This window comes from Tachysurus fulvidraco, chromosome 17, assembly GCF_022655615.1.
Source record: "Tachysurus fulvidraco isolate hzauxx_2018 chromosome 17, HZAU_PFXX_2.0, whole genome shotgun sequence".
Taxonomy (NCBI): domain Eukaryota; kingdom Metazoa; phylum Chordata; class Actinopteri; order Siluriformes; family Bagridae; genus Tachysurus; species Tachysurus fulvidraco.
In genome coordinates, this window is record NC_062534.1 from 10,172,472 (window position 1) to 10,185,006 (window position 12,535).

Sequence of the window (12,535 nt, forward strand, 5' to 3'; positions counted from 1 at the left end):
TATTCTATTCTATTCTATTCTATTCTATTCTATTCTATTCTATTCTATTCTATTCTATTCTATTCTTCAGCTGCTTGTTCAGATGATTTTCTTGCCCATCCCTCGAAGTAGCTGGGTTGCTATGGTGTTGTAGTTTCTTATAAACTGGCTTATGAAATTTAGAATCTAGTGTATATGATGATGCCATTTTATGGTCTTGCTGACCCCTTCCAGCTAATAATATTGACATGTGTTCACACATGCTTCAGACATGAGGTTATTCCCATATTCCCATGTTCATAACCTGTTTAACCTTTAAACAGGGCTGAGTAAAAATTTAAATTAGAGGGATCAAAGTTATCATAGTTGATCAAACATCCTATCTGTATCTGATGCTGAGAAGCTATCTCATGCATTCATGACCTCCAAACTGGACTTTTGCAATGCATTACTAGGTGGTTGTCTTGCATCTTTAATAAACAGGTTACAGTTAGTTCAAATTTAGCTGCCAGAGTTCTAATCAGGACAAGAAAATAAGATCATATAACCCCACTTTTATTCTCATTGCACTGGCTACCTGTTAAGTTTAAAATTGTTTCCAAACTGCTGCTACTTACATACAAGTCTCTTAATGGTTTAGATTTCATGTATCTAACTAGTCTTCTAACATGTTACAAACCTTCATTTCTGAGATCACAAGACTCAGGACTTTTGGTAGTTCCTAGAATATCAAAATCTACTAAATATGATAGGGCATTCTCGTATTTATCTTCCAAACGTTGGAATAGTCTTCCTGATAGTGTTCGGGGCTCAGACACATTTTCCCAGTTTAAATGTAAACTTATCTCTTTAGTCAGATGTACACCATAATACTTCCTCTAATCTTGTGCTCTAATACATGAACATTATAATCTAGTGGATGATACTGTTATGAACAGCAGCTAATACATCTCCACTGCTTCTCTCTTTCTACCCATCCTGAGGCATCCATAAATTGTACCAGCTGCGATTGTCTTCCTTGCCATGAAGATTTTGGACCTTCACTGAGATGAGGCCAACCATTTGAGGATCCTGAGGCATCTAGAGATTTACCAGCTCCAGCTGGACTGTGCTTCATGAAGTATTCAAACATACTAAGAGGAGATGGCAACAGGAATGTTTTTCTTCATAATTTTACAGGTACATAAATATTTGTATTGGAACAATTCACTGCCAGACCACTGGGGTGCTGGCAGGAATTTTTTCTCATTTAACGTCATGTGTTCTCTCATTGTCACCTGTTGTCATGCTATTCCTAATGTCTTGTTATATTTAAACCTGCCCCTTTGTATCTGTCTTTGTTCATCATTGTATTCCAAATGTGTAAATGAAATGAAGCTTCCTTGGGATAAACTTGTGGGACTGATGACAGATGGTGCGTCCACAATGTGCGGTCAAAAGAGTGGATTGGTCGGCAGGATTCGGCAGAAGATGCGGGAAGAACTTGCAGGTGAGCTTACAGTTTATCACTGCATATCAGCAAGCGCTGTGTGTCAAAGCCCTGCAAATGGAACATGTTATGAGCACCACACTTCATAAGATCCAAAGGTTTAAATCACCGCCAGTTCAAGTCTTTTCTGGAGGAGTTTGATTCAGAATACAGAGATGTGCCATATCACACAGAGGTGAGATGGCTAAGCAGAGGAAAAGTACTGAACAGAGCTATGTGAGGAAATCTGTCAGTTCACGGAAAGCAAAGGGAAAGACACAACAGAGCTCAGGGATGAAAAGTTTCTGTGTGAGCTGGCATTTCTGTGTGACATCGTGAGCCATCTTGATGTGCTTAACCTGCAGCTTCAGGGAGGGGCCCGCATCACAGACATGTACGCTGCAGTGAGGGCCTTTAAAGCTAAGTTGTGTCTGTGGAAGACTCAGATGCTGCAAGGAAACTTGGGTCATTTTCCATGCTGCCAAACCATAAAAGAGCAAATGTCTCCTGCCGTGCAGCCTAGAACACAGTTTGCTGAAAAAATCAACGTACTCAGTGCCAAGTTTTCCCGACGATTTGCCGACTTTGAAGCCCAGAAAGGCAGATTTGAACTGCTCACTAATCCATTTGTGATCTATGTGGAAAGCGCACCAACCAACCTCCAAATGGAGCTAATTGAACTACAGTGTAGTGACACACACAAATCAAAGTATGACTCTGTTGGTGCTGCACAGTTTCCATGTTTCCTCCCCAACACAATGCCCCAATTACGTACCCAAGCTTCTCAAATGCTCTCTACTGTATGTTCGGCAGCACATATCTATGTGAGCAACTGTTCTCTATTATGAAGTCGAACAAAACACCTCACAGGAGTCAACTCAGTGATGAACACCATCAATCCATCCTGAGAATTTCCTCAGCTCAGGGCCTGACCCCAGACATTGATGAACTTGCATCTAAGAAAAGATTAAGTGAGTAAGTAAGTAAAGTTTATTTATATAGCACCTTTCACAGATAAAATAACAAAGTGGTTTACAAAATATAACAATAAAACTTAAATGTACAATAAAACAATCTTACAAAGTAAAAAAGCTTAGATCAATGTGCAGAGTAAATCAGAGTGTAGCAAACTGAGTTTGAATATATGTTTTCTTTATGCACTTTTTCTACTCCAAGGCATGAACTGGATTGGATTTTCATTGAATGAAATTATTATTTTTGGTTGTTTTGTTGTTGATTTTGAAAAAGATCCACTTCAAAAAGGAACATAAAATGATACAGTGAGAGGCATAATTTATTTTATTTATTTAAATACGAAATGAACATCACTGATATGTCCTTTATTTCAAATTTAATTTCTTATGTTTGTACTATCAAGCTCTGGTTGTTCCAAATCCTGTGTTCAAGCAAAACTAAAGTTTGTTTCCATATGAAAAAGGTTGAACATTACATATAAGTTGCAATAAATATTGAGGTTGGCCCATGACTTTATCTCAGTTTTATATTTTCGCCCACTGTGAATTTGAGTTTGACACCCCTGCTTTAGAGGCTCCAGCAGCAGTGGTTAGTGTATGGTGAAGCCAGGGCGCTGGACATAGCAGGTAATCTTTGGGTCCTAGGCAAGCATAGGTACTCAAAGGTAGTTTTCATGTAGGAGCTAACGATATATGCCTCGTCAGTCAGAGGTTACTAACAGTAATATTGTAGAGGTGTGTAAATTAGCTAAGGCAATGTCCGGTGTCCATCCCATTACTTGCACATAGTTTAAGAACCGGTCTAGTTAATCAGTGACAATCCAGTGCCAGAACAAGGGAGAAGATAAGCAGGCTAATCAAACTGTCTTCTAGCTGCAATGAGTCATCACCCTGGGTTCACAATATAGATACTGTGTCTGTTTCCAGAGCTAAACAAAAATCTACAGACAGTCAGAAAATTTGTTTTAATAACCTTATTAGTATAAAATTAGATCATAGTGAATACAGCCAATATACAGTATATAATACATCAGTCATGCCTAACAACTGAACTGTTTCAGTTATTCATGATGATAAGAAAAGTGGCAAGCAAGAATCTAGACATATTTTCAACTAAAATGTAGTTCTTTATACTAACTACATATGTAGCCACAAAAAAATAAGTCTACTGAGTCAATTTCTCTGTTATTTACAGATATCTGGGACCATATTCAGAATTTCTCTATGGATTTGCAGATATCATTTCAAACCTATGTATTTCTTTAGACAAAGCAGTAATTGTTGGAGACTTTAATATTAATTTTGATGAGTTAGAAGATCCTCTGAGAACATCAGTTATGTCTTGATCTCATTTTAACCTACAAATTAAATATATTTTTTATTTTATTTAACCTTTATTTAACCAGGAAAAAATCCCATTGAGATTCAGAATCTCTTTTTCAAGGGAGTCCTGGCCCAGACAGCAGTACGAAAAGTTTCATATTTAAAATATACAGCAAAAACATACAAGATATAACAGAAAGAAAAAAAAATATTAAATTAAACATAATCTCCGCATAATCACCAGCAGCACTCAGTAGTAGCACATGTACATATAGTACTCGAGTAATCCTTTATCCTAATTTTTAACTGCATCAATGTTAGTAAATAGTCTAATTTAAAATGTTTCTGCAGTTTATACCAGGATGATGGAGCAAAAAATTTAAAGGCACTTTCACCGAAGACAGTTCGCGTTCGGGAATGTCATACATGATTTGACCATTTAATCTAAGATTACATTTCCCAGCAGTGACTTTAGGAATCAGGAGAGAACATAAATAAGAAGGCAGTTTACACAGTATGGCCTTATAAAGAAAAATATACCAATGCTCCCACCTGCGATTATGCAAAGAAGGCCAACCAACACCCTCAAACAACTTACAGTGATGAGTAAGAAAGCTGGAATTCGCTACAAATCTTAGTGCTGCATGGTATACTGAGTCCAGCATTTTCAGAGAAGATTGATTGGCATGCATATATAAAACATCACCATAATCGAGCATTGACAAAAATGTTACTTGTATAAGTGTTTTTCTTGCACTAAAAGAAAAACAGCCTTTATTTCTATAATAGAAAGCCAACTTTACGTTTAAGTTTTTTTGCTAGACATTCTATACTGTATACTGCTTAAAAGACAAACTTTCTTCAAAGAAGAAACTAAGATATTTGTAGACTGCTACTCGTTCAATTATTTTCTCATTTAGAGTAATAATCTGACAAGCATTGTCTGTGTTTCTTGATTTAGAGAAGCACATTATTTTAGTTTTGTCAGCATTTAATACCAATTTTCAATTTTCAATTATCAATTTTTAAGATTCTTCTGAATAATGTTAAAAGCTGATTGCAGGTCCTCTAAGGCCCTTGTTAAAGAAGAGGCAGAAGAATACAAAATGGTATCATCCGCATAAAAATGATACTTTGCGGTTGTTACATTCTGACACAGATCATTTATATAAATAGTAAATAAAATGGGCCCCAAAATGGATTCCTGAGGGACACCATTTTATATAAATAATGAATTTGAGGACACACCATCCATCTGAACACTTTGTGTTCGGCCACTCAAATAGCCACCAAACCATTTAACTGCTTTTAAAGACATTCCAATATCCACCAATCTCTGAAACAAGACAGTGTGGTCGACTGTGTCAAATGCTTTTGACAGATCCAAAAATAGCGCAGCACAATATTCTTTAGAATCAATAGCACTTATTAAGTGATTTAACACTTTCATAGTGGCAGTGACAGTGCTACAGTATGTTTTTTATGAAAACCAGACTGCAAATCATTTAATCTGTTAACATTAAAAATGCTTTTTTTTCTAAATAACTTTCAACTGATCACTTATAAGCCCTTCTAAAACCTTAGCTAAAATCGGTAGCTTAGATATTGGCCTATAATTATTTCGATTTGTTTGGTCACCACCCTTAAATAAAGGAGTGACATATGCTGACTTCCATACACTAGGTATTATTCCAGTTTCAATAGTCAGGTTGAAAATATGTGTCAAAGGTTCCGCAATATGTTTAGCAGCAATTTTTGAAAAAATACAGATCCAAACCATCAGGACCAGAGGATTTCCTAACATTTAACCTTACCAGAGCATCATATACCTCCTGCGATGCTATAGGGACAAGATCAAAATTGAAAGGTACATTTTCACCAGACATAGAGTAATCCTCTTGTGTCCTCTGTTGTTTTGTTGCATGCTTAAACAACAACCTAGAAGATATAAAATGATCGTTCAAGGAATCTAGCATCTTTTTTTTTTGTCTGTAATAGTATTATCATTCACCTTCAATGCATTTGGCAACACCGTATCCCTAGAGTCTGAAGACAGTGATTTTATAACTTTCCAAAATTTAGAGGGGTTAGCTGCACTATCACATAATTCATTTACATAATAATCTGATTTAGCTCTACGTATCTGAGAGACACATCTGTTTCTCATATGCCTAAAATATTGCCAATCTGAGCTGCTTTTAGATTTCTTAACCTTTGCCCACGCAAGATCACACTCATGAATTAAATCAGACAATTGTTCAGAGAACCATGGATTATCACGCCCTTTAATCTTATACTTCCTAGAGGAGCATGTCTATTTATAGGGTGCTTTCACACCTGCCTTGTTTAGTTCAGGTGAATCGTACCAGAGTTCGATTGCTCATTTGGTTCGATTGCTCATTTGATTGCTCAACCACGAACATAATTGCAGCGTGCAGTCGTCTCTCCATGGTGTACTGTATGCTGTATTTTCCTGTATTTTCCTCTTTTTGTTTACTTCCGGAGTTTTGTTGAAATTTCCCACACATTTATTCTGACCAATCGAGAAGCAGTTTAGGAAATATGCTCAAAGACATGTGGCCAATGAGTGATGTGGATGTTATCACATGACTGCATTTTGGTTCGTTTCAACTGGTGCGGAACAGAACGATCAGTGTGGTGTGAAAAGGAACCAAAACTGCTAAAAAGCTACAATGTATCATTTTTTGCTTTTGGTCCGGACCAAATTAACCGAACTATAGATTTGAAAGCACCCATAATGTCCAATAGAAGTGAATTAAAATATCGCAATTCTATCTCGGGCTCCGGGGTCAAATTTACCCTGGTCGAATCACAGAGATTAAGATCAATTAAAAAAGCTTGTTCACAAAATGACTTAAAAATCCTCTTAATTATAATACGCGGTTTACATTTAGCTTTCCTGGTGTCTCTCACACCTGCAATAATGCAATGATCACTCAAATCATTTGCAAAAACAACAGTCGCTTAGTATTTCTGTGGCTTGTTAATTAAAAATAAGTTAAGTAATGTAGATTTTCCAGGATTTTTAGGATTTGGCCTAGTAGGCGAGTCTATAATTTGGGTCAAATTTGCTGAATCACAAAAACTTTTAATTAAGTCAGATGCCTGAGTTAACCAGTACCAATTTAAATCACCCATTAAAACCAATTCGGTATATTTTATAGATAACAGACAACCAGACAATAAGGATAATGTATCCTTTGGAGCAGAAGGAGGTCTATAACATCCTGCAACTGTTAAAACACAATTCTTCGATAATTCAATTTTCAATACTAGCAATTCAAATTGTTTAGGCACAGACTTGGATATTAGTACTGTTGTCTGCAAACTATTTTTTACATAGATCACCACTCCTCCACCTTTAGCACGGCGATCAGTACGAAATATATTATACCCCTCCATATAAATATAACTATCAGGGGTGGACCTACCCAGCCATGTCTCTGATAACACCATAATATCAGCATTTGTTGATTTGGCCCAAATTCTGACCATGTCAATTTTTGGCAATAAATTTCTCACGTTTATGTGCACAAAACCAATACCAGACGTATTTAAAAAGTCAACAGGAGTTTGCAGTGATATTCTATCGTTCACAGGACCTGAATTAGGTTGTACATTTCCTGACATCAACAACATAAGTGTGACAATGCTTCATACAGTTTTTAGAATCGCCAGTCACTGTGGTTTTGGACCAAGAGTTTTTTGATGGAATAAACCAGTCACTTAGGAGGAGATGTTTAAAGATGATAAAAAGATGTTTAAAGTTTGGATATTGAGACCCCATGCTCATATCATACATCCCCCCCCACCCCCCCGACTACCCTCCAAATCCCATACACAGTTTGTAACCTTTAATTGTGATGGCATATAAAGTGTATCTAAGGAAACATCATAGTTACCCCTAAAAATCTCCCGGTGCACCTCATGCTTCACCTCATGATTTCAAACAGACAGAGCAAAGACAAAAAGGCAAGAACCAGACTCGCCATGATGAAGTTTCACACCACAAAGCAGGATAACTGGCGTAGCACAACGGCTAATGGAGGAGTAGAGGGACTCCGGCTGTAGCTATTATAAACCCAGACTATAGCTGGTAGCTAATGTGGAGATCAAGGCTGTAATTGGTAGCTGGTAGAATGTAAGCCAGGCAGTAAATGGAGCCCAGGCTGTAACTTGAAAAAAAAAAAACCCAGGCTATAGCTGGTAAAAATCCAGGCTGTAGCTTGAGTAGAAGGCCAGGTTGTAGCAGATGGTGACCCAGGCTGCAACTGGAGCAGGTAAAGTGATGCAGATCCAACCCGAAAGTGGACGAACACAAAAATCCAGGCAAAATCCACCAGTTTTTCAATAGGCTTATGCTGTTGATTCAGGCCAAAGTCAAATCCCACAGCAGATGGTTTGCAGCAGAAGTGCCAAAACTGATTAGGCAGAGCACATGGAGCAGGCCACCAAAAAAATAGTTCATAAGTTGAGAAGTAAACCACAATTTTTCGAAAGGCTCACACCAGGCTTTGTTGAGAGGCAAATGATTTTTTTGAGAAGATGTTTAAAATCTATTTACAAAATAAAAAAATGTTAAAACAGACAAACACAGACAAACTCTACACAGAACAAAGGAAAGGCTGCCATCTTAGATAGCATTGTATATATATATATATATATATATATATATATATATATATATATATATATATATATATATATATATAAACTATAGTCACAGTGCCTCAATCAGAAGCTATCCCAGACCATTATCTACCAGTAGCAGATGTAAATTTAGAGAGAGATTTCAGAGAGATTTACCAATAGACTCCCAGAATTATCATTGGATGATTATCATGATTGGATCGCCATCCGACCCCACAGAACTTGATCAGCTGACTTGATTTTTTAGAGTCAGAGTTTCTCTACATTCTGTATATTGTAGCTGCACTCTAATACATTGAACACACACGAAATTTAAAACAATCAGCTAGGAAATCAGAATGTAAATGGCATCAAACTAAATTATCAGTATTACAATTATCATGGAAGGAAAGCCTTCATACCGTAGCTGCAAAAAATCTGTTAGTGCTGCTAGATCAGTGAATTCCTCCAGCCTTATAGAGGATAAAAGTAATCCTATTTTTTTTATTTAATACTGAAGAAAATTAATAACAAACAATTTTATAGATAATGCTGTAGATAATTTGAAAAAAAATCTGTTTTTGATCAGCACTGACAGTAGACAGCATTAATTTAATACCTATCTTAATGACAATATCATTCATGTCAAGGGTAAGACCCAAACTCACTAATTACCATTAAGGTTACTGTGTTGTTTTTTTTATGAAACCCTTTCCACCCCAGGCCTATTTTTCTGCCTGTTTTTTGAAAATGACATACATTGTCTCAAAAAAATAAAAGTAACATATGTGAGATAAAATAATATATAACCAGATCAGAGTAAGAGAAGAGTATATAGAGAAAGTAGACTGTATATCACCTTGAATTCATGCAGTGAAAGCCTAAAAAACTTCATCTCACCATTAACTTTTTCAAGTTTGATTTATTGTGTATCAGAGATATTAGAGAGCGATTTTTGTAGAGGCACACTCTCCTGTGCCAGGTTGGTACATGTTGGCACACCTCTATATGAGTTTTATCAGCTACTGAACTTTAAAACTTATAAAATAAACTTTATATTGATTTAAAACTATAATATAAATATAATTATTTGTTTTGGAATCTACCCACCACTATACATATTGAGTAAAAAGACAAACTCGAATTGTGCCAGTCTTTTTTCATAGCTCAGCACTGGATTCAAAACATACCACATCGGCTCGGTGTATTTTCATGTTTGACCCACCTATCAAAAGGTCTAAGCCAATAGAATGATGGCCAATGGATGTCTTGGTTTTGTAAGTCTCTTACAGACACAGGGACAGAGACAAAAGCAGAGACAATAAGCAGAAGTTTCTTTTAGCAGCAGAGAGATAAAATGTTATAAATCGACCTGATTTTTCTCCTGGAAAATGATTTCTAATTCTGAAACACCAGGTAAGACAGGTTTAATGTCACGGCTCCTCAGTTTTTGTCAGTGACTTACTGTATATCACTGGATTCTGCAGAATCAGCTTTCTAATGCAACCGAGATTGTGTTTGTGTGGATGATTATAGGGGTCAAATTTCCTACGTATGGCATGTTTATAAAAGTTTTCCATTTAAATGCTTGATGTTGGAATTCTGCATTATTTATGTGAAATAGTGGGGTTTTTTTTATAGTTGAGTTTCTTCCCATTGTTGTGGTATGCTGCATGTGTAGATACATTAAAGATTTATATGTTTATTAGCCTGATTTACATATGAAGGTCCTCCTCTGGAAGAGGTTAAATTCACTACCATATTTCAATGCCATATTTTTATACATACCAGGAAGCAATGCAAATTTTTTCTCTTCAGTTCTTTCGCATTATTTTTACATATGTCTGGTACAAATATGTGGTCTTGAATTATGAATAAAAAAATTTATTCTTCAGTTTTATGACAGTGCTTCTATGGAGCGTACATGACAGCTACACAATCTATGGCTCCTAGTGACAGTGTGTGATACCACACACAATAGCATAGTTTTTTGATATACAGTGGAGATTTATTTTTAACTGACCTATTAATTCCTCAATTGCTCCTGGTTGCACAACTATAAACCGTTGTAGAAAAGACATTATTTTCAGTCCACTTTCTCCCAAATGGGGATGGGTTCCTTTCTGAGCATGATTCCTCTCAATATTTCTTCCTCATTTCATCTCAGAGAGATTGTCCTTGCCAACATCACTCCAGGCTTGCTCATTAGAGATTAATAGTCATTTAATTTGAAACTTTTCAATTTTTTATTCTCTTTCTATACTTCTGTAAAGCTGCTTTGAGACACTGTTACTTGTTATACAAATAGTGCTATACAAATAAATTGAATTAAATTGAACTGAACTGAGATGTGGAGTATACTGCTAAATTTTGCATTTTAAATAGCAGTTAAAGGTTTATATCTGAGAACTATTGCGAGCAACTTTTATGTTTAAAACTTTATTTACGCTACAGTAATACAATCTTTCCTTAATATCTTCCAAAGTTGTTTGAATTTTAGTGTGATTTGTTTTACACAGTGTTGGTATGGCAACCAGTAAAGACAGGAAGATTTGTCATACCATTGTATGTGGAAACTAAAAAATTCTATTTGTTTTAATGTGCCCCACATTAGGCATCTCTCCCCTACAATTCTTTTCCAGAAACTGCTTTCTCCTCTGGAAAAAATGCTTTTTAAATAAAACTATTCATCAATCATTTTACCTTATTACATAATAATCAAAGTCATCAGTAGCCTGTTTAGCTAAGATCTGCTGTGACTCAACTCAAGTAGCTGTTATTGTCATTTCAACCATACATAGCTGTTGCAGTTCACAGTAAAATGAGACAACATTTCTCCAGGACCATGGTGCTACATAAAAGAAAGACAGAGCTAAAAACCTTGTAAATAGTTCTAACCACATAAAGTGCATCTGTGCAACCTGGTGCAAACAGTGCAAGACAAAAGATAAAAAGACAGTGCAGGACAAAAGACAGTGCAAACAAACAATACCGGACATTTCACAAAAGACAATGCACAAAAGACAATAAACAAAAACAGCACTGACCAGTGTAAATACTGTATGTTCAAATAATATTGCATGTGCAGAAATACTGGAATGAACTCAGTATTTTAGCTGCAGTTACATGAGGTATTGTAAAGTATTGTGCAAAACAGCTCAATTCAACTGAAATGTGAGACAGTATGTGCAAAGAGCAAAAACAGTGTGAAAAACAACATTTTGATAGATGTATATTGGAAGTGTGTGTATTTGTTGTAGGTCTGTGCAGTCCATACAGTTGATGTGCATGTGTTGTCCTCAGTATAGTTCAGTTCAGGTATTCAGGAGTCTGATGTCTTGTGAAAGAGACTGTTACACAGTCTGGTCATGAGGGCCTAAATGCTTCGGTACCTTTTTCCAGATGGCAAAAGGGTGAAGATTGTGTTTGAGTGTGTGGGGTCATCCACAATGCTGTTGGCTTTGCGGATGCAGCATCTGGTGTAAATGTCCATGATAGAGGAAAGAGAGACTCCAATGATCTTCTCAGCTGTCCTCACTATCCCTTGCAGGGTCTTGCGATCCAAAATGGTGCAGTTCCCAAACCATATAGTGATACAGCTGCTTAGAATGCTCTCAATGTTCCCTCTGTAAAACGTAGTAAGAATGCTGCTGGGCGTTCTTGTGATGTAGCTGGTGTTGAGTGACCAGGTGAAGTTCTCCGCTAGATGAACACCAAGAAATTTGTTGCTCTTGACGATCTCTACAGACAGACCGTTGATGTTCAGCGAAGAGTGGACTCAAATCCTCATAAAATTATAAGGCAGTAATTAAGTCAGAAATATTTTCCAATATATTTAATTTGTTATACTTTCTGCTGTTCAATAAAATACTAAAAAAGCATTCATCACCCAGAGTAAAACCCTTCGTACATGCAGCTCATGTTATCCCAGCATAGTTAGAGTGTACTGTTAGAGTAACTGGAGAGCTGCTATCTCTTTTGATGAGTTAGCAAAATCCAGCATCATTATTAGGCACTGTCAAGCCTTCCCTGAAAATAGATCTATTTATTAATTTATTTACTGCAGCTTTATAAAGGAAAATATTTATGCATTTTGATATTAATATTTGTTTTTTAGGTGTCAGTAGTATACTAGCCATGC